A 24,513-nucleotide genomic window follows, 5' to 3' on the forward strand; every position below is an offset into this window, starting at 1 on the left:
CTTCATCATAGAATTTGAGATTTGTGGGCATGAAGGCTTTGAATCCTGATATATTGGTTTTAGTGTGGTTAGGTAGTTTAAGGGTAAAGGTTACTAGGTTAAGGTCTGGCTTAATCAGATAGAAAATTACTACTAGAGATGTGCTTGATGAAGCTTCATTATTAAGTACCAGGTCAACAATATTTGTCCTGTAGCTGGGCTAGTACCAATGTGGTCCACTGAATTTTTAAGTCTTTATTGGTGATGTAGTTCAAGTCTCCCAGAATGATGGAGTTCTTATGTCTGGGGAGTTCATCCATTATATTTATGGACCTGACATGGATTTCTGGGGTCATGGAAGAAGTCCTATAACATGCAATAAAATGATAGTTGATTTTGTTTAGTATGATTTGTAGTTCAATAAGTTCAATTTTATAGTTTGTAGGAATCTATCCAGAGTTGATATGGTCTCTGACAAATATGGATACAATACCACAGTTACTATAGGATTCTGTAGGCTTGGTCAGACCCAAAAGTATGGATGAAGGAAGTGCTCCCTGGGCATTTAAAACTGGCTTCAGTGATTACACATATATGGGTACCTTCCAAATACAGGGGTGCCTCAGTGTCAGGCAGCTTGTTTTTTAGACTTCTGGCATTGAGCAGAGCTAATTTAATTTGACCCTGTTTAGATACTGATACATTTGCTATGTTAGAATGTTCACTGACTGAACTATGCCTAAAAAGGCAATGTAATGCAACAAAGGCTTTAGCCAGTATATGGAAGCCTTTGAATGAGGTGCATACCATCTTTTAGAAAGCAGGTAGCACTGTCAAGCACCTTGTTCCATGCTAACACATGCTGGATCCCCCTAGAATGACACCAGTAATTTAGCCACTTGCTGAAGTCGATTATCTTTTCTTTGGACCTTGACCACATTTGTGGAAAAGGGAGGGTTCTGCTCAATATCAGGGTTTTGCCAACATTTGTTACATGCATAGAGAACTCAGACATATCTCTGTGCATCTCTCTCAGTTTTTTATTCCTGCAAATCATTCACCCCCACAGGCACAACTACAATGTCATACTTACATTTCTCTGGTGCAAGAGTCCAAAGGACCCTTGAGACATCCAGTGTCCTGTCACTAGAAAGACAATTCACTGTCACCCTGTCTTTGTCCAGCCTACTGAGTGGAGAATTTGTATTTCACAGTAAAGTCACCAATAACTAAACATTACTGTTTGTGGAGTGATCTGGTGTACTGGGTGTGAAGAAGTTAGACACTGTCATCTGTGCTAGCATGTCTGGCTGACGTTTTGTACATAATTTCAGATTAATCTGTGTATTATATGCCATCATGACTAGCTATGATTTGTAAAGAAGGTCTTACATGTTGATTAATACTCTGTTTGTACAGTATGTTTAAAGAGTTGAACAGTGTTCTTTTACATTTCTAACTGCACATGTTTATGCAGGAGATTCTAAATGCAGACTGTCTCAGAGTCAGCTGACCTACAGATGATGTCATCAGAATGGGTTCAGATGCTCTATGTTTACTGTCAGAGACTGAAAGACAAGAAAGAACTTTAAAAGAACAGTTGTTTGTTGATCAAAGTGTGAAATGAAAATAAGAACTGGAACAGTTAAGACAGTTAATCTAGCTTATAAAAGAGTCTGCTGAAGACAGTTTAAACAGGTGTTCAGTTCAGTCGAGTTCCAGTTCACAATTGTACTGAGCAGTGGAATAGTTGATGCCCAAAGGACTCACCAAGAACTATAAGCTTGCCTTTGCTCTGTTGTAATATTTAGTTTAGATCAGGGACAGTGTTTTCAGTTAGATAGAAAATTATAGCTAATTAGTCAGAGTTTTTCTAAATGTAGGATTTCTGTTCTTCAGTATTAATTTAATTTTCCTGGTGATTGAATTCTGTTTGTTTATTGAAATTACTGTTTTACATTTTTTACTCATTTTTCTCATTATTAAATGTTTTTATTATCTTACATTGTGGCTCATCAATTAGTGAATTATTTAGCGATTTGAGAGTGCTTATACCTGTTTTGATAATTCCGTGGCCACTCCGAAAGCCTAGTGGCTTTAGGTCATATGCTGCTATTTGTTTTGACATCTAATTTTAATAATTGGACACCCCCTTTGAAAGGGCATGTAGACACTCTGACTGGTGGCAGCATTTTACTGTATCATTTGCAGGAAGGAACACAGCTGGAAATCTGTGTCAGGCTTTCTCAGAAGTGTTTGAATGTGTGAGATTCAATTTATTTAAGTGTGAGTGTATTAGAGGTCTTAAACTGGGACACATTGCTCTGGAGTGTGTAATAAGAAGTTACATTAGGGGTTGATAGAAGTATACAGTCCAGTCCAGTCCCAGATTATAGATCATGTTTCTGTTGTGCTGTTAGGGGAAATTGTAAAATATTCCTACTGTTTAAGTGACAGTCTCACATTGGAGTCAGTAGTAAGGATTGAAGTTCCTTAGTTACTGATCCAGGATAGTAGGAGATGTCACACTGGGATTGAGAACCTTTGTCTCAAGCTGAATCTTTGTTAAAGGTGAGGTATTATGTGCTGTTATGTTTGATTTCCCTTTTGCTGAAACTTAATCCTTACAGGTCTAGTAGGCTTAGGTAAGGATTTAGGTAAGGACAGTCACAGGCGTTTTTTAGTATTTTTGTAATCTGAAAAGCACAAAGCAGCAATGTGCTGAACTATTTGTGAACAATGCTAGGATATAGCAAACCTGTTGGCTGATAAATTTAGCTCTAATTTTACCCCTCTATCCCCTCTGCCTGTCTTCCAAAATATACCCGAAACTGGTTTGACTCCATCTATCGCACAAGACCAAGTCTTAAATGTTGTGTCAAAAGTTAAATATACTGCATTGATGGGTCCTGACAATATCCCTAGAAACATTTTAAGTAGCATGAAGCAAAATTTAGCCGCACTCTTAACACTGTTCAATCTCTGCTGCCATACAGGTTTTTTACTAAGCAAATGGAGAACAGCTATACTCTTTCCCATCTAAAAAGGAAGACCTTACAAAGACCCAAGCAATTACAGGATCATAAGTATGACTAGCTTCCTATGCAAAACCATAGAAAGAATCATCATGGAACTTATCAAGCAGGTCATAAAGAACCTCCAACTGCTAGATCTGTCTCAGTTTGGGTTCATGAAGGACAGGTAATGCTTACTCAACCTGGTGGACTTTTTTGAAAAGGTTACCAAAACAATAGGTGAAGGCAAAACCGTGCATTCTTGACATGGCTAAATCTTTTGACACAATTCTTCATTCAGGGAAAGCAGAAAAGCTAAATAAACTAGAAATAACCCCCAATGTCACCCATTGAATTGTCATCTGGCTCACAGATATGATGCAGGAAATCAAAATAGGGGATGTTACCGCCACCAAGAGACCAGTCACCAGTGGAGTCCCCCAGGGTTCTGTGCTGAGACCTCACCTGTTTGGCATCTACTTTTCTGAATTAAAAGCCAATACCAAAGGGCTCTGGTGGACTAAGTTTGCAGATGACTGCAAGCTAGGAGCAATCATTGAATCCCCAAATGACTTGGCCATCCTGCAGGAAGGCTTGTTCCAAATAAATAACTTGTGCCAAAATCATGGATTGAAACTAAATGCCAAAACATACACTATTGTATCCTTTGAGAAGTAATCTACCCCAGAGAACTACCACATTGACAATACACCCTTAACAACTGACCCAGTAGTTTGGGATTTGGGAACATATGTAGACAGTGACCTAAATTTTGACCAACATGTGTTGTCCATGTTTGTAAGAAAGTCCTTCTATACTGTACAGCTTATAAACAAAGGGATTGTGTCTAGATCTAAGGATGTCATTGTTCCCGTGTACTCAGCCCTCATTAGGCCAGGCATTGAGTATAATGCCCCCTTTGGCATGTATCTGTCCAGACACAAGTAATAACTGAAATGCCCACAGAGATACCTGACTAAAAGGTTACAAGGCCTAAACAACATGTTCTACATGGACTGACTTTTAAGCCCTGTCACTATACTCTGTATACAGACTGTTAAAAGGTGACCTGTGTCTGGCAAGCAAGGCATCCTCTGACCCAGTACTGATAGATTTACTGCACACCAGCAAGTCAAATAGCATCAGAAACACTCAGTCTAGGGATCTAAAGCTTTTCTGCAACATCAACAGAACAGTTTGTAGGGACATGTATATCTCACAGAGGATATCACTGCTCTTGAATAGACTCCTCATCCACATAAAACAAAGTACTTCCCTATACATATTCAAGCTCAGCTTGGATGTATGTATAGGAAACAGAAAATTTATCCCAGGACCACATCTTGCGTGTCTAATAGACAGAGGCAACTCCCAAATGCTTTATCCCATGCATAGGTTCCCTCAAATTATTTATGCTATGACCCCAATTATTTTTGTTAGGGGTGATATATAATTATTGACCATGGGATGGGTAAGGCCAGTCTCTAACCAATCAGATAGGTTAATTCAATGACAAAAAGGGAAACTGGCTAGCCTTAAAATGCCCCACAAGAACCTATTTCTTTACAGTGTCAGCACATGACATTACGTGTCAGGGTTGGATGCAGAGTGTGTGGTGTCTTAATGCATTGCTTGAAGTGTGTGAGGGAGAAGCCTCCATATCACTTAAATATTTGCACCTTGCATGCAATAGTTCATATAATGTCTGTTTTTGTTTATTTGCACATGTATGTGTTTTTCATCTTTGTTAGGTTCAGGCTTGCTCATTTTTATCCGTAAAAGGGTTTCAAATAAAGTCTTGCGATATTGTGGAATTTGTGCTCATTTACATCTTTTTGTTTTCAGCGTAAGTCCACCGTATACTTGCTGTCCAAACATGAATGAACTATTCATCAATATTTGACTTGCTGGTGCACAAGGATGAAGTCCTGACTGTGACCCAAATGAACTGAGTTCAGTAGTGACTCATTTGCTGGAGGATTCAGTCACTGGGGAGAAGGGAAACGATAAAGCAATGCCTACTTACCTTTTCCTTGTGGAGTCAACGAGAATTTGTGGGTGCTCCCGTGGCCTTGACATGAGATCCAGTAGTGATACTGAAGTTGTAATGAGAGACGACTGCTGCATTTTAAGGTGGCAAATGGGTAGGCACGAGTATTTCGCCAAGTAGAATGGGGTGGCTCCTTCATGGTACCAGTGCATGCCCACTTTCTGATGTAATGTCAGCAAGAATCTGGGAAAGGTAGAGCTAATGGAAATATTCATCTGACAACAGTATAATCACCCCAAATTTTCTACTTCACTCTCTGGCCACACAGATTCTTATAGCCCAGTAGGTGAGAGGTCTTCTCATCAAGAAGATGCGATCCCCTACAGAAAGAACATGCATATGGTGCACTACCAGTATGGGAACGGAGCTAACTAAGGTGCAAAAGAACTGAAATCAGAACTAGCTAGACAAAACAGAAAAAAAATGGAACACAATAGAAGAATTCATCTATACTTACTTTATATTTGTAGTGTTGTGGTCAGTTTCAGCAACAGCATGTGTTTTACTCATATAGCTTTTCCCATAATACTCAACAGAACCTTTAAGCACAACAAACAGTTTACACTGTTTCATTTTGATGGTATGGGATTTTTCAAGTATTATATTGCAAACCAAGTGGAATTTGGAACCCAAAGAACCTTTCAAACAGTTGCCTGCCCTTTCTGAATAAACATTGCCCTTGTAATGCTAGAAGAAAAACATTACAGCATAATCTGAAGCTTATCTTCAAATTTAGGAAGCCTTTGGTGAGTGAAAACAGATATGAGCAGTCATTCACCCTGGTTGGAGTCATGTACAACAAATAGAAATCTAAGAAGAACACAAGTGAGGTCACAGAAGAATTTCCATGGCAGAGAGTGTCTTTCCTGTTAGAAAACCCTAAAAGGAGATAAAACAGCTGACAAGTTGGAGAAAAGCAAACGCAGACATCTCCACCTTCCAAGGGAGCCAGCATCTTAACATCTTCTACTGCTTATTTTTTGTAGGTCATCTGGATATACAAAGTGTCCCCAAGGCTTATTTTTCAACAAAACTTTCACAAACTTGTTTTGTTTCTTGCCTCAAGTGATCTTGATTCAGGTTAGTCACCTGTTGAGGGGGTAACCTATCCATGAGCTGTATTCCAAATTCAGCACCTGTAATTGTCATTCTTGCCATACTCATCTGCATTATAAACTAATCACTTGCACCAGGTGTTTTCCTGAAGTTTAAAGCTTCAGTGATAAGCCTCTGAAAAAGCACATCCCATGAAACAAAGATGAGTCGTACAGGTGTGTATATTTTCTGCTTCCACTTTCCAAAATACCTGATAACATCAATCCAAATTAAACATTACTTGGAGGAATGTTCACTGCTATGAAAACAGCAACACAGTTTTTACAAAAGGCAGCATCACCACTACCACACTTCTCACAATAAGTAATAGTATCTATAAAATACATGTTCTGGTGCATTAAATATGATATTTATCAGGATAATAAAGACATGTGATTCAGTATTGCACCAAAGGCTTTGGAAGATTTTGCTTATATGGGTTATGGCAAACTTACCTGCATTGGTTAATGTTATCTGAACAAAGACTTTTTCAGGTCCCCCTTCCTTGACTAATTTGTTATGTTAATATCCACCACCATTCTAGGCATGCTCCCCACAAGTTGTTTTCTTACCATTACCAAAGCTTAATAAGTATGACACTGTCCAGTGATCTAGAAAGTGTTTGTAGTTGATGTCTTCAATAAGCCTCCAGTGTCACCTTTGAACAAATGCAGCTTATGATATTTGGTACATGCATCAGATTTATACTGGTGCCACCTAATTGAGCTATTGCCTGTCCCAATAGTATATACATTGAGATGATTATGAAGTTCAAATACCTGGGTGCTAGGCTAGACTGCTCCCTGGAATTCTCAAAGCGTGAACATAAGACCATCAACAAAATGAAGGTACTCAACAACTCATTCTAAGGAGTTTGAAACATTTTATCTACAGATGCAAAAGTCACCCTGGCAAAAGGACCTTGGCAAAAGGATGAATATTCCTACCCCTAGAATTTCCACTCATAATTCTCACAGCAGATGCATCACTATCTCATGTGACAAGACACAAGATAGTTCCCCTGTTGCTTAAAGGAGTATGCTATTAGCTTGCACCTTTGCTTTCAAGATTTGTAAACAAGGGCACCGCCTCTCCTCAGCCAGAAGACTAAAATTCATTGTCTGCAACCAGACCTTGTCCACCTCACATTTGTCCCTCAGTGTTGCAAAGTGCTCCCTAGAATGCTACACAAAAGTGTCCACAATCTGTGGACCTAAGCTATGAAACACCCTGATTTCTATGACTGAAACTCAGCATTTAGTAGAAATTTACCTATGCAAAAAAATCTAACTTAGCTAACATCTACATTGTCACCTTCCCAGAAACCTTAACACAAATCATCTTACCTCTAGATAAAGCTTGAAAGTGACATATGAATGTGCAGTTGAAATAGTTATCTTTTTACAGCATATACATTTAACATAAGACCTAGTTTACTCCCCCCATTTCAGGTAAATTGTAATATTCAAGACTTTTTCATAAATATGTCAGCTTTTTATGTTACACATTAGCCTACTGCTTGAATTAACCTTGTTTTGTTGCTCTGTCTTGAATTCTTTCAGAACAAATTCCTTTATTACGTTTGCCACATTATTTATATGCATACCTTGTTTTGTAGCTGAAATGTTGTATATCCTTTGCTTTGTAACAAAATCATGGCTGAAAGGGGGCTGTTGTTGTCCAGTCCACCTATGTGAGACATAAACAAATAAAATAAAAAATAATGTACTTAGATTTAGTTTTACAGTTCAGGGTACATGCTCATTCATAACGTAAGTCTGATCGCCCCATTGGTATGTACCTGTCCAAGCACATGTCACAAATGCACCGGCCACAATGCTTTCTCATAAAAAAAGGCCTAAATCACAAAAACTATGCAGAACATCTCAAAGCCTTGTTCTGCTTCTCAGTATCATACCAGCTACAGAGAGACGACCTCAGCAGACCTTATCCTGTCAGACATGTTACATATTCATAACTCCAAAGGTAGTGTGAACACCCACTCAAGGGATCTCAGCCTCTTTTGCAACATAAATAGAACATTTTGGAAGAATAGGTTTGTATCACAGAGAATACCTCTTCAATATAAATGTCTTCCAGTCCAGCTGAAGCAAAGTGTTCTCTTATTTTAGTCAAATGTAATTTGGACATATGAAAGGGAAACCACAAATTCATCCCCAGTTTAGTACCCATATCCATCAGCAATAGGGGAAAAAGTAAATGTCCCAAATATCTTTGGTCTGCCAGGCTCCAGGTTATTCGCATGTACAATATAAGGAATCAAAACTACCACAGGAATATAAGTCTAGACTTCTTAAGATCCTCACAGATCAATAGCCTTGAAAGCACCTTTGACCACATGGGTCTCATTGTAAGACAATGGCCATTAATCAGCCTATTCACATTGCCATCTTGGTATTATTGTAGTCCCTCTCATTGCCCATCTGTGTCCCGCCACCTTTTATTTTGTAGTGATCCATATTCCACAACACTTACCAATAGTTATCATTGTTTTGCACAGATCCTACCGCTGTGCCCCAGAGCATGAGAGGCTCAGACATTTTTTTTAACTCAGTGCAATATCCCTGTTCACTGCGGCTTATGCCTATAGTTTGAGAAATACACATATGCTGTATTTACATTTACTGCAAGCATAAGACATTTGCTTACATTCTGTAATCACTATATGTTGAGTATAGGATATCTTTGTTACAAACAGCTTTTCATTCTCTTTTTCTGCAACCAGTGTCATATCACATAATGTCGAACAGTGGCCTCTGAATCTTACGTAGCTCCACACCCAGCGCATACACACTTGTAAAACACTAAATAATATAACCGTTTTTCACAGAAATGAAAGTGCTTCTGTTCACATAACAAATACATTTTTAACCTATAGAGTACTTATAACACAGAATAATTCAGTTCATATGTCATATAGGAATACAAATTGCATTACAGTTAGATTACTTCATTTTATTCTTGCTTCATTCTATAACCTTGCAATGCACCCTGTATTCTTTATCTACTTCCAATAAGTTTAGAAGTTGATGGCAAGTTTCAGTCTGCGTAATAGTAATAATAAAAGTAATTATTCCTACAGAGCTCTTCAGAAGTAAGGGCGTATTGTATACTTCTGTCAGTCATTAAACAATTTTAATTGATTATTGAATGTCTCTCACCCTCCACAGCCTACAATGATATGCTGTAAATTTTAGTCCATAAGAAATCCCTGAACATAACAGGCCTATGTCACACTACAGGACACAATGTACCAGTTCCCTCGGGACTTGAACAGGTGTGACATGGTAAAGGAGCTTCCTACCAGACAGTACGCACTTGCTGCTTGTATCATGTGGCTGTAATAAAACCATGCCTGTATCTCTGGTACCTTTTTATCTGCCTATGATATCAAGTGTACTCTTATTGATTTTCTCTCCACAATTGTTTTCATTATTAATTATTGATGGGATCATTTTTCCATCATTGTGCATGAAGGCAAATTTTGTGTAAAAATCAATTGAGTGAGTGCTGCCGATGGCTTGTTTGGTTTTCATTGCTTTCATCTCTCCTGGATTGGCCCAAGGGAATGAAAACAGAATATTAGGGTACAAAGAAAGAATAAAGAAAGAAAAGATTTGCTTCTGATTCAGATAAAATGTAAAAGAGACTGTCTCTAAGCATCTGCTTCTATACTGTGCATGTAAGTATTTTTATCAGCTCTGAACAGCTGACAGCTACAGTTTATTCCTGCATCAGTTACTGCAAAAGATATTTTGTGACTTAACATTGCACACTTGACAGCACTTTTACATTGCTGGTTTATCTCAATAAAATTTTATGTTGTTGGCTTTCATGTGCATTGATATTTTAGCGGCATATTATACATGTAGATTTTTAAAGTAAAGAACACTGTTTAGAAGTTCATGCACTTAATATTTAAGTATTACATGCTTATTGTGGGCGGGACTGTCCACTACTAGTTCTTTACAAGAATCTCCTAATTAATGTAAAACAGAGCTTCTCAATGACCCTATTTAAGGATAAATTAGACAGTGGATGGGAAACCGTACATTTACCCCGAGGTTGTCACCTGTATCCCTCTTGAATAAGGGTAGTCAGTGCTGATCATAGACTCGCGCTGCAAATATAGACCATATAACTTGGTCAATAAGGGAACAAGGGTATAACATGGCTAATAGCCTAGTAACCTCCTATGAACCTATTGCATTGTGTCTTTTGTGAACCACTTGGGTGGATATCAGTGTTCATTGCCTCCTGATGGAATTCAGGGGAACAGCAGACAGAAATATTAATTTAGGAGCTGGTTGGGATGGGCTGAAGTATATAAGGCCTTAGTGAAAGTATATTAATATGCTAACATTATTGAATATGTATGTCTTGGTGGACAGTAGAAACTCAGAGTTGGCAAGATGACATTGATGCACTTCTAGTTCAGCATTCAGCTAGTGGACATTAAGACGACAATGATTATAAATGAGTCAAACAGTTGCTGAGACATGGAGACTTATGAACTGAATGATGTGCGGCAGGTTTCCTGTTGGACAAATGTTAATATTACTGTTTAAATGCTAGTATTTTTGATGAGTATGGTGTCTTTGTCACCTTAATACGTGTCATTTAGAGATGTAGCTGAGAGTCATTCTGCATATGCAGTGGTAGTGTTTTTACTCACAATGAGAGTAGAAGAACTTTATTTATTTATATTTATTTATTGCATTTGTTTACCAAGAAAGTTCAACTGGGCACAGGTGCCCTTTTTCAGGGAGGCCCTGGGAGAAAACTCCAAGGTATCAAATTTAATGCAGTCATACTGCCTGTGAATGCAACTAGCAGAGGGTAAATCAGAATACTAGTAAACACATTACTCTTCCAGGTTATTAGAGTTCCATACTCCATGACTGAGCTGCATTCTGGGAGACTGCTTATCAAGATGGAGTTGACGAAGAGGCAGATACAAGAGATGAAATTCACTAGTCCATGACAGTTGTGCCCTTAATGTCATAATGAGCAACTTTCTCAAGAGAGGCAGTTAGATAATGTTAACATAACCGTGACAATGATTCCTGCCTGCTACATACAGGCATCTCTAACCTTGCACTAACAGTGTTTGAACAAAATACAATACTGGTCAAAACACAGGAGAAGATCACTGGCAGAAACGTGTTTCTGAAGGTGAGGCTGTAAGGCTACAGCTGATACCCTGAGAAATAAAACAAAAGTCTAGCGACAGTAGATCTCACACAAGTGTGTGCGCGCGTGCGCACACACACACACACACACACACACATGAAACACACAGAAAAAAACAGCAGAAAAAACAAACATATTCATAGCAAGGAAGCAGTATTTGGCTTAAGTAATCTTTTGCCCAACTGATGAACCTTTTTCCCTAGTTAAGCAACCTGCATTCTCTTAATAATATGTAGAATAACTTTAGCCAGACTCATGCATTCCTAAATTCCTCTACTGTTTTTAAACCCACTGGTTTGTCTTGGAGGCTTATTCATGTTGTCATCTCTGCAAAAAATAAGTTTTTTTCTTATTACCCCAAAGTCAACCAATTTCTTTCAAATGTGTATTTTTCTAAATCATGTTATCTTGCCTGATCTCTCATGTGTTTGCATACATGTGCCTGTGTGTAAAAGGTGGGGGGAGGACTGAGAGATGGAATATTGTATGCTAAAAGCCAGAACTTAAATGTATTATCCAGACTGTACTTGAAAACCTAGAAGATATTTTGTAGCAATACTCTACAAGCCTGCAGACAAGTATGCATGAAAGATTGATAGAATAGTCTGCATATGAGTTAGAATGTGAAGAGTCTTACCATTATTGTGAAGAATATAAAATAAATTGATAGGAGATATTACTGTTCCCTAAGGCTAACACCACAGAAACACAAATAACCAGAGTTATCATTGCATATTCACGCCTTAGTAAATATGCTTATGATATCTTAGCTAATAGCCTGGATATTTCAACAACTGATCCTAGAATAAATTAAATATTTGGACAAAATCCACACAAGGGAAACAAATATAAAGCATTTAGTGGTTTGTTGAACTGTCCATAAGAAACACAAATAAATCCAAGAGCTAATAGAACTTGAGTGTAGGCACCGTGGTTACTGAAACAATATATGAAAGATAAGTTTGTCTATTTACCAGACAGAAATAATATTAAGTAGGATTTTATTAACCTTTGCACAAGGAAAGCTGTTTTCCAACATCATCCATAAGTGGACACTTTTAATTAGATACAATCACAAAAGATAGTAAGATATGGAATAGCAGAGCATACAGACATCAAAAACTACAATCCCAAGAAAGCTTTTACTGCTGCTTGCACAACTGTTTGATCCAAAACATAAAACAAATAATTAAAGCTGAAGTTTTGGAACATATCCATCGTGATATTTTCAATCAAGCATTACCACTCTTTGCCTCGATGTACTACTGTATGTTTATCATTTATATCTATCTGCTTAGTAACTTAGATGTTGGCAGGACAACATTTGGGAATCTTGTTAAGCCGTGATGGATATCTTTGTTCCACTGCAAAGAATATGTATGGCCTGAGAAGCTTTTTGCAGAGGAGTTTGTTGCCTCTGGTACACTATCCCACTGTAACTGAATTTTGTGGTGGATTCTATCAATACCTCTTTTCTTTAATGTCACTCTTTGTTCACATGTGTTCCTTTTTGTGTTTGGTCAGTGAACCCAAGAGCTAAGTTTGGCTTGCTGATCCTGACTGCGGTGCTAGACCGACTGCATCATCATCACCTGCTGGTGATAGCAGCAATAGCAGAGTGCTGAGCTCAACTGGTCTGCCATGTAGGATGTAACACCAAAGTTGGGGTTCGATGTATGGTTATGCATGCTAAACTTCTGGAATGTCAGACACTGCCTTGACTCAGAAGCTCACTGGCCACCTTCAGAAGCAGGAAAGGCATAAGGAATATTTTCTAACCAGATAAAGAAAGTGGTTGAATTAGCCCTGGCCCCCACCCCCACTCTTTGCTTCATTAAGCAGAACAATTAATAAAAGAGTCCATTGCGAGTGTGCAAGTTTGGGATGGGGAGATAAAGTCAAAAACTGTCCCCTTTACCAAGCATCATTATTATTTCTTTTAGAGTTCAAGTTCAACAAAACTTGTTTAATTTTCCCCAGTTTTGAACTTGGCTACCTTGGCAGCCTTTACAGATTCATTCTATAGCACAATTATCTTTACAGCTTTAATAATTTAATATACTTCCTGATTGACACTGAGTGTTTCTGAACTATATTATGTTTATCATTTATATCTGTTTGCTTAGTAACTCAGATATTGTGGCAGGACAGCATTTGGGAATCTTGATAAGCCTAGATGGATATCTTTTTTTTTCCACTGCAAAGAGTATGTATGGCCTGAGAAGCAATAGTTTGCTTCAGAAACTGCAAACATAACTCAAAAGACCCATAACGTATAAAGAAATTTGCAGGCTTACATCATATACAGACTGCCACCTGCCAATCTCATACAAATAAAAAAATATAAGCATTGCATCATATTCCATCTATACCAGCATGCCTTTAAATTAACAATAATAACCTGACACATTTCACATCTGCAATTTTTATGTTTTTAATTAATTCATTCCTATCGTCAAATTAAGGATTACAAAGAGTAAAATACAATATTTTTGTAACAGCCTTTTTCTACAAAATTCAAAAAGGCAGAGCTAGAAATTATATACAATAAGTTCAAAGCATGTCAGAGTCAGCTTCAGTAGTATTTAACTCATTCACTCCAATGGAGCTCAAGAAGTTTGCACTGTAACTTCCAATGGGCGGAGCCTAAGCCTTTTGATGAATCAAATTATGTCCTAACATTTCAATCAAATGTTCATATTTCTGGAACAATTGGGGCTATGAAAGAAGTATAAATGGCAAATTCTTCAGCACAAACTATTTTTATAGTGGTAGTATTTTCTTAAGGTTCTAGGTCTTAAACTGAAGACACACTAAACACTTTAACTATTACGGTTGTAATATTTTGTAAACTTAACAGTATCTCAGCAACCACTGAAGTTACACACATACTGTCAGCAGCATATTGCTCATCTAGCTGAGAGCATTCATATGAGGCTGAGGAGTTCTGTCTGTGTTACGTGATTGTTGAGATATTTAGAAAAATGTGAAAGTGATATCTATATAAATTAATATCATAAAAACAACATTTAATATCTCTTTACCTGCACTAATTAATGTAACTGAGTTTGCCATTGCGTAAGCTTTGATGAAATCTTTTAAAACCTTGTACATAGCATGGTTTTAGAATTATTGATGCACATATGAATAAGCAATATTCAACGCCTAAAGGTGTCAATAGGAGTTAACTACAGATGCACCTGGAGGCGTCACTTCGATGCAATTTATTTATTTAACATTTGTTAACTGGGAAAGTCCGACTTGGAACAAAGCCAATTTTCAGTGGAGGCCCAGGGAGAAAGTCTCCAGATGCATGTCTTTATAACATGGGAGGAAACCAGAGCACCCTGAGGAAACCCACATGAACGCAAGGAGGACATTCAGACTCCACACATAAGGCACCCCAGCTGAGAATTGAACTGGAGAACCTCTTGCTGTGAGGCGACAATGCTACTGCTGCATCACTGCGCCTCCATAATGAGTTAAAAGTAAAAAAAAAAAGACTAAAAACACAAAAAATTGTAAAAGGAGAAGGCACAGAAACATCTAAAATACTGAGGATTGAGATATATATATATATATATATATATATATATATATATATATATATATATATATGTACATTTATGACTCTTTGAATGCATGAAGTGAATCTTCATCCTGTCATGCCATCAAATTCAATACCTTAGTCTACAGATTAATTAAAGTAGCAATTGAAGTGAAGTTATTTCCTTTGATGACAATTTCTCTGTCTATGACTTCTTGTAGAAGAGGGAGCAATTCCTTGAAGTCAGGAGCTTTGCTCTTCATATAAGTGATTCTTTTTTTTTTTTTTTTTATTGCTGCAATGGTCCATAATCAGTAGTAGGTCTCTTTCATTAAAGGAAAACTTGTGGATATCTTATATAGGACCAAATCTTGCCTAAGATGATCCTATCTGACCATAAAGCTTTAAGAATTTTTAACAGAACTCCTGCTATCATAACTCTAGAAACATTTAATGTGCTCTGATTGTGTTACTTAATTTTTTCCTAGTAACATTGAGCTATATAGACACTCTTTTTCCAAGAAATGTGAAATATGGTGAAAGAGTAACATAATGCCACAAGATATAACTGACAGAGGGACTGAAAAAATATGAAGCCAATAGAGAGTAAAAAGTTTTACGTTCTCCTAGATCACAGTAACCCTAAAGTAAATCATATTTATTTTCCATCATGTAGTCATGCTCTTAACGGTCTATTTTTTGTATTTCTCTTATCTAACTGTTCTGTTTTAGTATCTTCTGCCCTTTTGGTTCTCTTCTGTTCTATTGTATTCTAGGCTAGTCCAGTTTGTTCTGGCAGTTGGTGCAGAGTAATGGCTGTGAGCTGCAGTTTCTGTGGTACAGGGTTTGATTCTTTCAGCCCTTTGTTGTCTACTGTGTGACCCTGAGCAAGTCACTTAACCAGACGCTGCTCTTGGGTTGCACTCAAAAAGGGACTATGTATCAGATAGGCCTATCTGATTAACAAACTGGTATTATTATTTTATGTTCTGTCCTAATCTGTTTTATTTCCCTATTCTGTAACTGGTGATACTGTCCTATCCTAATTGCCCTTTCACTTTTTTGTCTCTGTATTCTGCCCTATTTTTACTGTCAATGTTATTAAGTTTCTTCAAATTATTAAGCATAATACTTGGGTTGGCTGTGATGTACTCACAGTACTTTACACATTACTATTCCTCTAACTCATAATGCTTGATTCTTCAGTTCATTTCCTGGCTGGGGGAACTTTTGTGTGGAATATCCATGTCCTCCTTTGTTTACATGCAGGATTTTGTAAAGGTCCTGTTTCCTTCTATATCCTAATGACAGCTGGAAAGGTAAATTGGCAATGCTGAAGCCTTCTGTAGGTGCGTGTGCAGTATCAGAGTTCGCCTATCCTTTATTCAGGCTAAATTACCTTAACTTCTGCCTTACATTCTTATTTTATTACTTGCAAATGCCACATGCCTTTTCTTGTAATTTCATTCTCCATCTAAGTTTTATGTAATTGTTGCTTCTTATACTGACTTTTGCCGATGCAGCAATCTGTTCAGTTAAATGTCAGGTTTATCTATATTTTTATTTCAAAAGACAGCTTACTTAGGTTGCAAATGGCATCTTATCCATATTTTTAAGGCAGACTGCCCAACTGTATCTCTTGTCCACCAGTGAAACTCTTATTTGTCACACTAGTTGAAGCTAGCTTGTCAAAAGACCAGCATATCGACTGGTGCATCTTTAACAAGGCACAGATAAGAGAAAATAAGCATTTCTGCAGAGGGCTGCATCACTCATGTCCCTGCTTTTTATATATTTTATTTATTTACATTTTAACTAGTATGATCGTATTGGATAGTGACCATTTTTGAATAGGACCCAGAAAATGTATTAGGTATAATATATTAAACAAAATAGTTACAAAAAGATGATAAGTATCTATATTTACAATTAAGCACCAAAAGACAGAAAGAAACTACTGACCAAACTGAAGAAGTGTGCGAACCAAATACTCCACAATAATTTTCTACAGCATCAATATGCCAGTGGTTTTATTGTGGAGTATTTGATTCGCACACTTCTGCATATTTACAATTAAAATTGCTAAACAGAGAAGAACAGTTATACAATTACAAATTAATGTATAGTGATCTGAGAAGTCAACGATTTAAAATGAAAGAATATAAATTGGATAGATAGTGGTTATTAAATAACAGAACAGTTGAGCACTAATAAAATAGAATTAAATTGGAAAAACTATTCTAAAAATAGCAGCTTTGTGCTGAGTTTCTAATTAAACTAAAGCACTGCATACAAAATGACTGGTATATAAACAAATGAAAATAAACAGTAGAGTCACATTTGAGAGATTTTTGGAAGAGCTCTATGTCATGTGGGTTATCAGATGCTGGACTCAGAAATGTATTTTACCCTTAGAAATAAGTGGTAATGTATCACACAGCATATTCTTTCTAAATTAAGAAAAAAATGCTTCTCCAAACCACAGAAGGTGAAATGATACCCTGACCATGTAAAGTGTGAAAGCTTCATCCAGGGTTGCTGTGGGTTGTGGGCTGTGCTAAGGGAAAGTACTTTGTATTTGTTTGCACTGAACCTGACCTGTCACCTTTTGACTACCATCTACATGGGGAAAAATAGAGGAAAAAAAAGAGAGAGAAAGAAAGAAAAAAATGAAAAAGGGGGAGTGGATGCAGTGCACCTCTCCCCACCACTAGCCCCACATGTTTCTACATTCAGTGTAACCACACTAGGGTAGTTAGAGGAGTGAAGAGGTTACATCTTTGATGTGTGGCTCAACATCCATGGCTTTCTCAAGCTCATTTTGCTCTATTGCCTATACAACCAAGCAGATTCCCTAATTCCAAGTGGGGTTTCACCAGTGGATGAAGCTCTAACCATAACCCACCTAAAGCAAACAAATATTTTCCTTGTTACATTAGAGATTTCAACACAACATCAGCATACTGAGGGGAGAAGCTTTGCTGTGAATTAATGAAAACTAACAGGAATCCCCCTACATACCAGTCATTCATCTCACAACATACCACTGCAACATCTATATGGCACCTTATTTACTGCCATGCAAGGTCTTTTATAGGAATAGCTAAGCCTCTGTGAAAATGTGGTCTATACATAAGATATCTTTTAAGGTGAAGGAGTCTAAACAGACCAAGGAAACATAAGCCACAAGGCAGTGATAAATACACTTTCAGTTTCATGAGCTGAATGTTGGATCATCACGTATTGGATCATCCACTGTGCTTGACTCTCCGTCCTAGTGTTTCCTCACTTACAGTATTACTCAGAAGTCCTCATGAGCCATGGAAAAAGTGAACATCTGTCATTGTTTATAATGGACTTAAAGGCATAATAGGATTGGGGGTTGATTTAATGGTTAAGGTGTTTACCTTACAAACACAAAATACAAGGTTTGATTCTCACTTTTGGAAGGGAAATTGGTTATGCTCAAAATGGCCTACAAGAACAGCAAGCTTAGTACTTATCTATGAACCTATATATGTAGCAATAGCCCCTCCCCCCCTCTCACTCTCCATAAATGTTGTTCTGGCACCCTAATAAGCTTAGATTCAGAAGGTTAGAGAGGTAGTTGCTTGCCAGTAGCCAGTGCATCTGAGTTTTGAAATTTCTAAAGGATATAATGTCTGAAAATCAAATGTCTGTCATTATTTTCTCTCTTCAGTCTTTAATGACTTGTCATTAATTTTCCAGAAAACCACAATTTTATGAAAAAAGGGCCAAAAAATGAGGCAGAATATGGACAATCTGCAAAAATCTGCACAGTTGAGAAGTTGTTGTTTGCCTTTTCCCGGTAAGGGGTCGCCACAGCAGAACTCCGGTCCGCTAATGATTGGCAATAGATTTTTATGAAACGCCAAGGTGCCAGCTCGACGTCCAACCTTCAACGAAGGCATGCCCATTTACGCATGCATGTCTTTTGAATGCTACCCAACCATGGGGAGGACATGCAGACTCCACACAGAAGGCCCTCCCAAGCTCAGCTGAGAATCGAACGGGAGAACCTCTATGATTGTAATTTATTATACCTGAGAATAGACTGCTATTTTAATGTATTTTTTTTCTTTTCTCTCATATTGTGCTCTGTCTCCATAATATAACAAAGCCTAAAGCCATAATTTTAGATGCTTTGTCTTTTAATATATGGTGGTGCAGCGGTTAGCATTGTCGCCTCACAGCAAGAGGTTCTCCGGTTCAATCCTCGGTGGTGCGTTCTGTGCAGAGTCTGCATGTCCTATCTGTGGTTGCGTGGGTTTCCTCCGAGTGCTCCAGTTTCCTACCACATCCCAAAGACATGCTGTTGGTGGATTGGACACTCTACATTGGCCATAGGCATGAGTGTGTGCATGTGTGTGCCTTCTGTGGAAGGTTGGGCGCTGGTCTGGCAACTCGATACTGTAAAACTCTACTGCCAGTCATGAGAGGACAGGTGATCTGCTGTGGTGACCCCTAACCGGTAAAAAGCCTTAAGAAGAAGAAGATGATGGCAAAGTTGTGAATCACCATTTATGTAAGACTGCCCTCGTAGACAGTTTCATTGTTGCTTTTCCCGTAACTCTCTGTAATTTATGTTAACTGTAAGCTGTTAAAACACCTTTCATAATACATTAAAGCTTTCTTCAATGCGTAGTCACATTATAGTTTTTTGATGGACATCTTCACTGTAATTCATAGCTATCATCGTCTCACACATTATATTACTAAGGCGTGACTTTGCCTTTCATTTCCCTCATTGACCTCCTCAGTTAATTGTGGCTAATAGTTTGTAAGTCATAGTGGCCTGTTAGCTTTCATCAGCTTTCAGATTATCAGTTATTGACTAATGATCTAGATATGTCATGCAGGCTGACATACATTACAGTGCAAAAAAACTTGAGATTTTATTTGCAAAAATATTTAAAAATGATGGCATGTTGGCTGTCATTTCTGCAAGTGATGGGAAATGTTATTAGGGCTTAGTTAACTGAAGTTGTTATTTATGTATTAAAACTCTTCAGCGAGGTAAAGAGGGTGAAAATATGGTGCCAATTGGGAATGTTCACAGTACCTTTTTGTGCCTGCTCAGTCCCCAGACAAACAGTTTTCCCAAACCATCTTCTGGAGGCAGTCTTGTACTTGTTTTTTTTTCCCTTAGACTGTGTATCCCACACACGTACAACCAGTGGGTTTCCCCCCTATCTATGAAACTCCTGGGTTACCTTTTAAGACATCCAGGCTCCAGGCCTTCTTCACAACTCAGTTTCAATTTCTCCAATCATTCTGTATTTTTTCAACCAGTTTGTTTTTTTTCCCAACTTCTGTATCTCTGTGATCTCTTAGTCTCTGACCCTGTCTTTGTCTGACTCTCTCCTTCTGGTGTATTTAACGCCATACATGTAGGTGTGTTTCCATTCAAGTTAAACTTTATATGCATCTCCAAGTTTCTCAGACCACACCTTTCATACAGCTGTATGTTTTCCAGGCCACACCTTATGCTTTCTAGCTGATGATAGAGACACTATAAGGAGCACTATGTGACATTATTAATTTTGGAATATTACAACTCATAGTCCCTCCTTAGTATGTATCTTCTTCAAACTTACTCACCTCTCCTACAGTTTAGGCAACAATAACACCTGGGGTAATTCCTGCTATCTTGCACAAAATGTAATAATTGCACTGAAGCTCATTTGTATTTCTCTCCATGATGCAAGCTTGTTCGGGTCCTTTTGTTCCCTTCCCCAGTCCTCCATCACTCAGCCTACATTCATCTCATGAGAAAATAGAGTAGATCCACTTCTGACCTATAATCATTAAAGTACAGGATAAACATAGCAAACTAAGAAATTAGCCCAAGACAGTTTTCTGTCACATTATGCTCATTACTCATTGTGATGATAATGTCACCCGTTGTCCCAAATGTCACCCTTCCCTTCATTCTGCTAATTCAGTTTCCCAGCAGCATAACTAACTCTTCTCACACATGTATTCTTGTTACCTTCCCAACCAACATGCTGTGTAGCACATATTCAAAGGTTTTCCAAAAGGTTAAGACAGACTACATCTCCTAGATGCCTTTGATTAACCTTGGCCATGATAATCCTTTTCAGGTAGTAGATGAGCCTGGACTGCTAAGGCTATCCCTCTGAAAAGCTGTACTGGCCACTTGGTTTAGGGTTCCCAACAACTTATCCCTCAAGCAGCTTTTCCATCTACTTCCTTCAGTCAGAATTTAAGCCATCTGGCTTATAACTCCTTGCCACTCCACCCCCCCCCCCCCCCCCAAGGACAACCTCCTGTTTTGAACAGAGGAACCACTGTGGTCACATTACTATCAATGGACATCTCATGCCAATGGTTGTTAACTTACACTAGAGGGCACTGCCAGCTGCATTACTACTTAGTTCTGTATTACACCTGGTGTCCCATTTTGTCCCTGTATTTTGGCCACCTCAGATTCTTCAAGCTTTCGCATGTTTTCTTTTCAATAAGTGCTTTATCCAGTCAGTACTTTTCTTTTGTCATCATAGCTCTTGTAATGATATAAAGTAGTCACTAAGTACCTTTCAGTGCTCTGGGGCATCTTTATAAAATCCTGTGCCTACCCTTTGTAAAGTAAACCTGCTTCATTATTGTGCATTGCACTACTGTACATTAAAAACTTGAGTCACTTTGCTGACTTTACTTTATTACCCTTGTTTCCATAATTTTGCATTCTTCACTATTCTGCTTCCTATCTCCCTAGCTGATATATAGGCATCCTCATTTTTCATCTTCCCTTGTCTATCTTATTGGCTATGAAATAAGAGATTTCTTTCCTCTGTTAATTTCCTTTTTCATATGTGGTACTATATCATACTTATGCTAATTGTGACCCATTTCCAGAAATTCTCTACAATTTATTTCCCTCTAACCATACACAGTCTCCAACAACACATCACACATATGACAAAATCCAGACTATTGTTGTCCCAAGCTATTGTTATTTTTAGGGATTCTTGTGACATTACATTGGCTTCGTGGTAAGGTCTCAATAAGTCTTTGCCTCCCAGTAGCAAGACCCAGGATTCAATCCTAATGTCAGGTCATTGTCTGTTTGGAGTTCACACATTCTCTGTGAGTCTTTGATATATATATATATATATATATATATATATATATATATATATATATATATGTGTGTGTGTGTGTGTGTGTGTGAGAGAGATGTGTGTGCGTGTGTGTGTGTGTGTGTGTGTGTGTGTGTGTGTGTGTGTATATATATATATATATATATATATATATATATATATCTATGGGTCTACTTCACATCACCTAAAACCCATTTGACTGATTTTCATTTCACCAAGACCAAATCACCTAATTTTCAAAATACTGAAAACTTATTTGACTGAATTTCATTTCACTGAATTCTAAGCCATAGACATGATGTGGGTTTCCATTCGCCTGTGACTTGTTTGTGATAAAAATAATTTATGTAACTTATAGTGCTGACTGTCAGAATACCGATAGTCATGTAGAAAGTAGTGTTGTAGTGTTTCTAAATGTGAGTATGTCTGTTTACATTTTTATGGGAAGTATCTAAAGTAATATGGCGGATACTTTGTGCATTCCCAGCAGTAATGGTAGTGTGTAGAGTACTGTAAGGCAAGTAAAAGGTATATGTCCTTTTTCTCACTGTAGTGTGAACCTGGAGTTAATATATATATATATATATATATATATATATATATATATATATATATATATAGTTAGGGGGTGTGGGGGGCACAACTCCCCCACATTGGGGGGGGGGGTGGGCGTAGCCCTCCACTTAGTTTGGTTTTATATTGTATGGCTTCTGTTAAGAGAGTAAGTAAGTTGTTTTTAAGGTCTGGAAAGAGGTAGTTATTAGTGTTGTGAGTATGTTTGTTTATGGTTTAATGTGTAGTCTTTTGAAATTTAGCATTGTAAGCTTTCAGTGAAATGATATTCAATCAAATGAGTTTTCAGTATTTTGAAATTAGGTGATTTGGTCTCAGTGAAATGAAAGTCAGTCAAATGGGTTTTTGGTGATGTGAAGTAGACCCATATATATATATATATATATATATACATATATATATATATATATATATATATATATATATATATATATATATATATATATATATATATATATATATAGACACACATACACATAGATGTCTGTATATGGTTCCCCTTCAGAAGACTGAAATATCACAATCCCAAAATTCATAAGACTGAAGACCAAAATCCTGAAACTTTAAAATTGAAACTCAAAATACTGAAAACACACAGCATACATATACTGACTTTCAACAACATAAACAATATTACTTTCCACCAAATATAAACGGGGGGGGCAGGCCACCTTGCACCCCCCCCACACACACACTCTGCTGCCTAAATATATCAACTCCGAGATTGCACTTCACTACACTAAGTGCAGTCTTGGAGTTGCTACATTTAAGTAGCATGGGGTGTTGTGAGTGCAGGTGGGCTTGCCCCCTTGCTCATACTTGATGACAACTGCTATGCTTTGTTTTGCATGTGTTTCTGTGTGTCCTTGTACTGGCATATTATCATTATTTGTATGCTGTGTGTTTTCAGTATTTTGAGTTTCAGGATTTTGAGTATTCAGGATTTTGAAGTTTCAGGATTTTGGTCTTCAGTCTTATGAACTTCGGGATTGTGATATTTCAGTCTTCTGAAGGGGAACCCTGTATATATATATATATATATATATATACATACATAAATATATATATATATATATATATATATATATATATATATATATACATACATAAATATATATATATATATATATATATATATAAATACATACATAAATATATATATATATATATATATATATATATAAATATATATATATATATATATATATATATATATATATGTATATATATATATAGAATAGAGAGATATAGGTAGATATACATACCTATACAAATAAATAAATTAAAAAAATATATTTCATTTTTGACACAGTGGCATCCCCCCTCCTGATCTGACAGTAGGAATAATGTATATCACACAGGAACAAATCCAGTGATGTTCTGACCTTCACCTTTAAGTCCAGTGTTGGCCCACAAAAGCCTGTAGGATAGTCCTTTTCCTCCCATTATCAGATTTCAGTGTTTTTCTTCTGTAAGCCTTGAGCGGGGCTGAAATTTTCCTGAACCAGTAGCCTCATCATATTATTTATTTTATTTTATTTATTTTACATTTGTTGACCAGGCTAGTCCAGCTGGATATATATCCATTTTCAGTGGAGGCCCGGGGAGAAAAGCTCCACAAACAACAAAAAATAGGCCAAGACAATGATATTTACAATAGAAACTGGTACATTACAAAGCTTTATAATATATTACATATCTAGGATTTTATATTCTGTATTCCAGTAGGGAAAAACCTGATGTAAATAAACCTAGATGCAACAGTAGTTTGAATTAATAATGCAAATTATATCTAAGAGACACTATAGATTCTAAAGTCGTACAAAACTATCAAAAGAAAAACGCTAGTGTTAAGTGGATAGAGTATTCAAAAGCAAAGTACAAGGATACAATTAT

General features: G+C 37.2%; 1 long non-coding RNA gene across 1 annotated transcript in view; it reads right to left on the reverse strand.

Moving 5' to 3' along the window:
- Positions 1–7,745: 7,745 nt before the first annotated feature.
- LOC122796036 overlaps positions 7,746–24,513 on the reverse strand; it is a 283,895-nt gene continuing 267,127 nt past the window's right edge. The window contains exon 3 of the long non-coding RNA XR_006363902.1: positions 7,746–7,827. This is a non-coding gene — a long non-coding RNA (uncharacterized LOC122796036). The remainder of the gene's footprint in view (positions 7,828–24,513) is intronic.

The sequence above is a fragment of the Protopterus annectens genome, chromosome 2.part2 (genome assembly GCF_019279795.1).
Source record: "Protopterus annectens isolate FY-2018-M chromosome 2.part2, PAN1.0, whole genome shotgun sequence".
Lineage (NCBI taxonomy): Eukaryota > Metazoa > Chordata > Ceratodontiformes > Protopteridae > Protopterus > Protopterus annectens.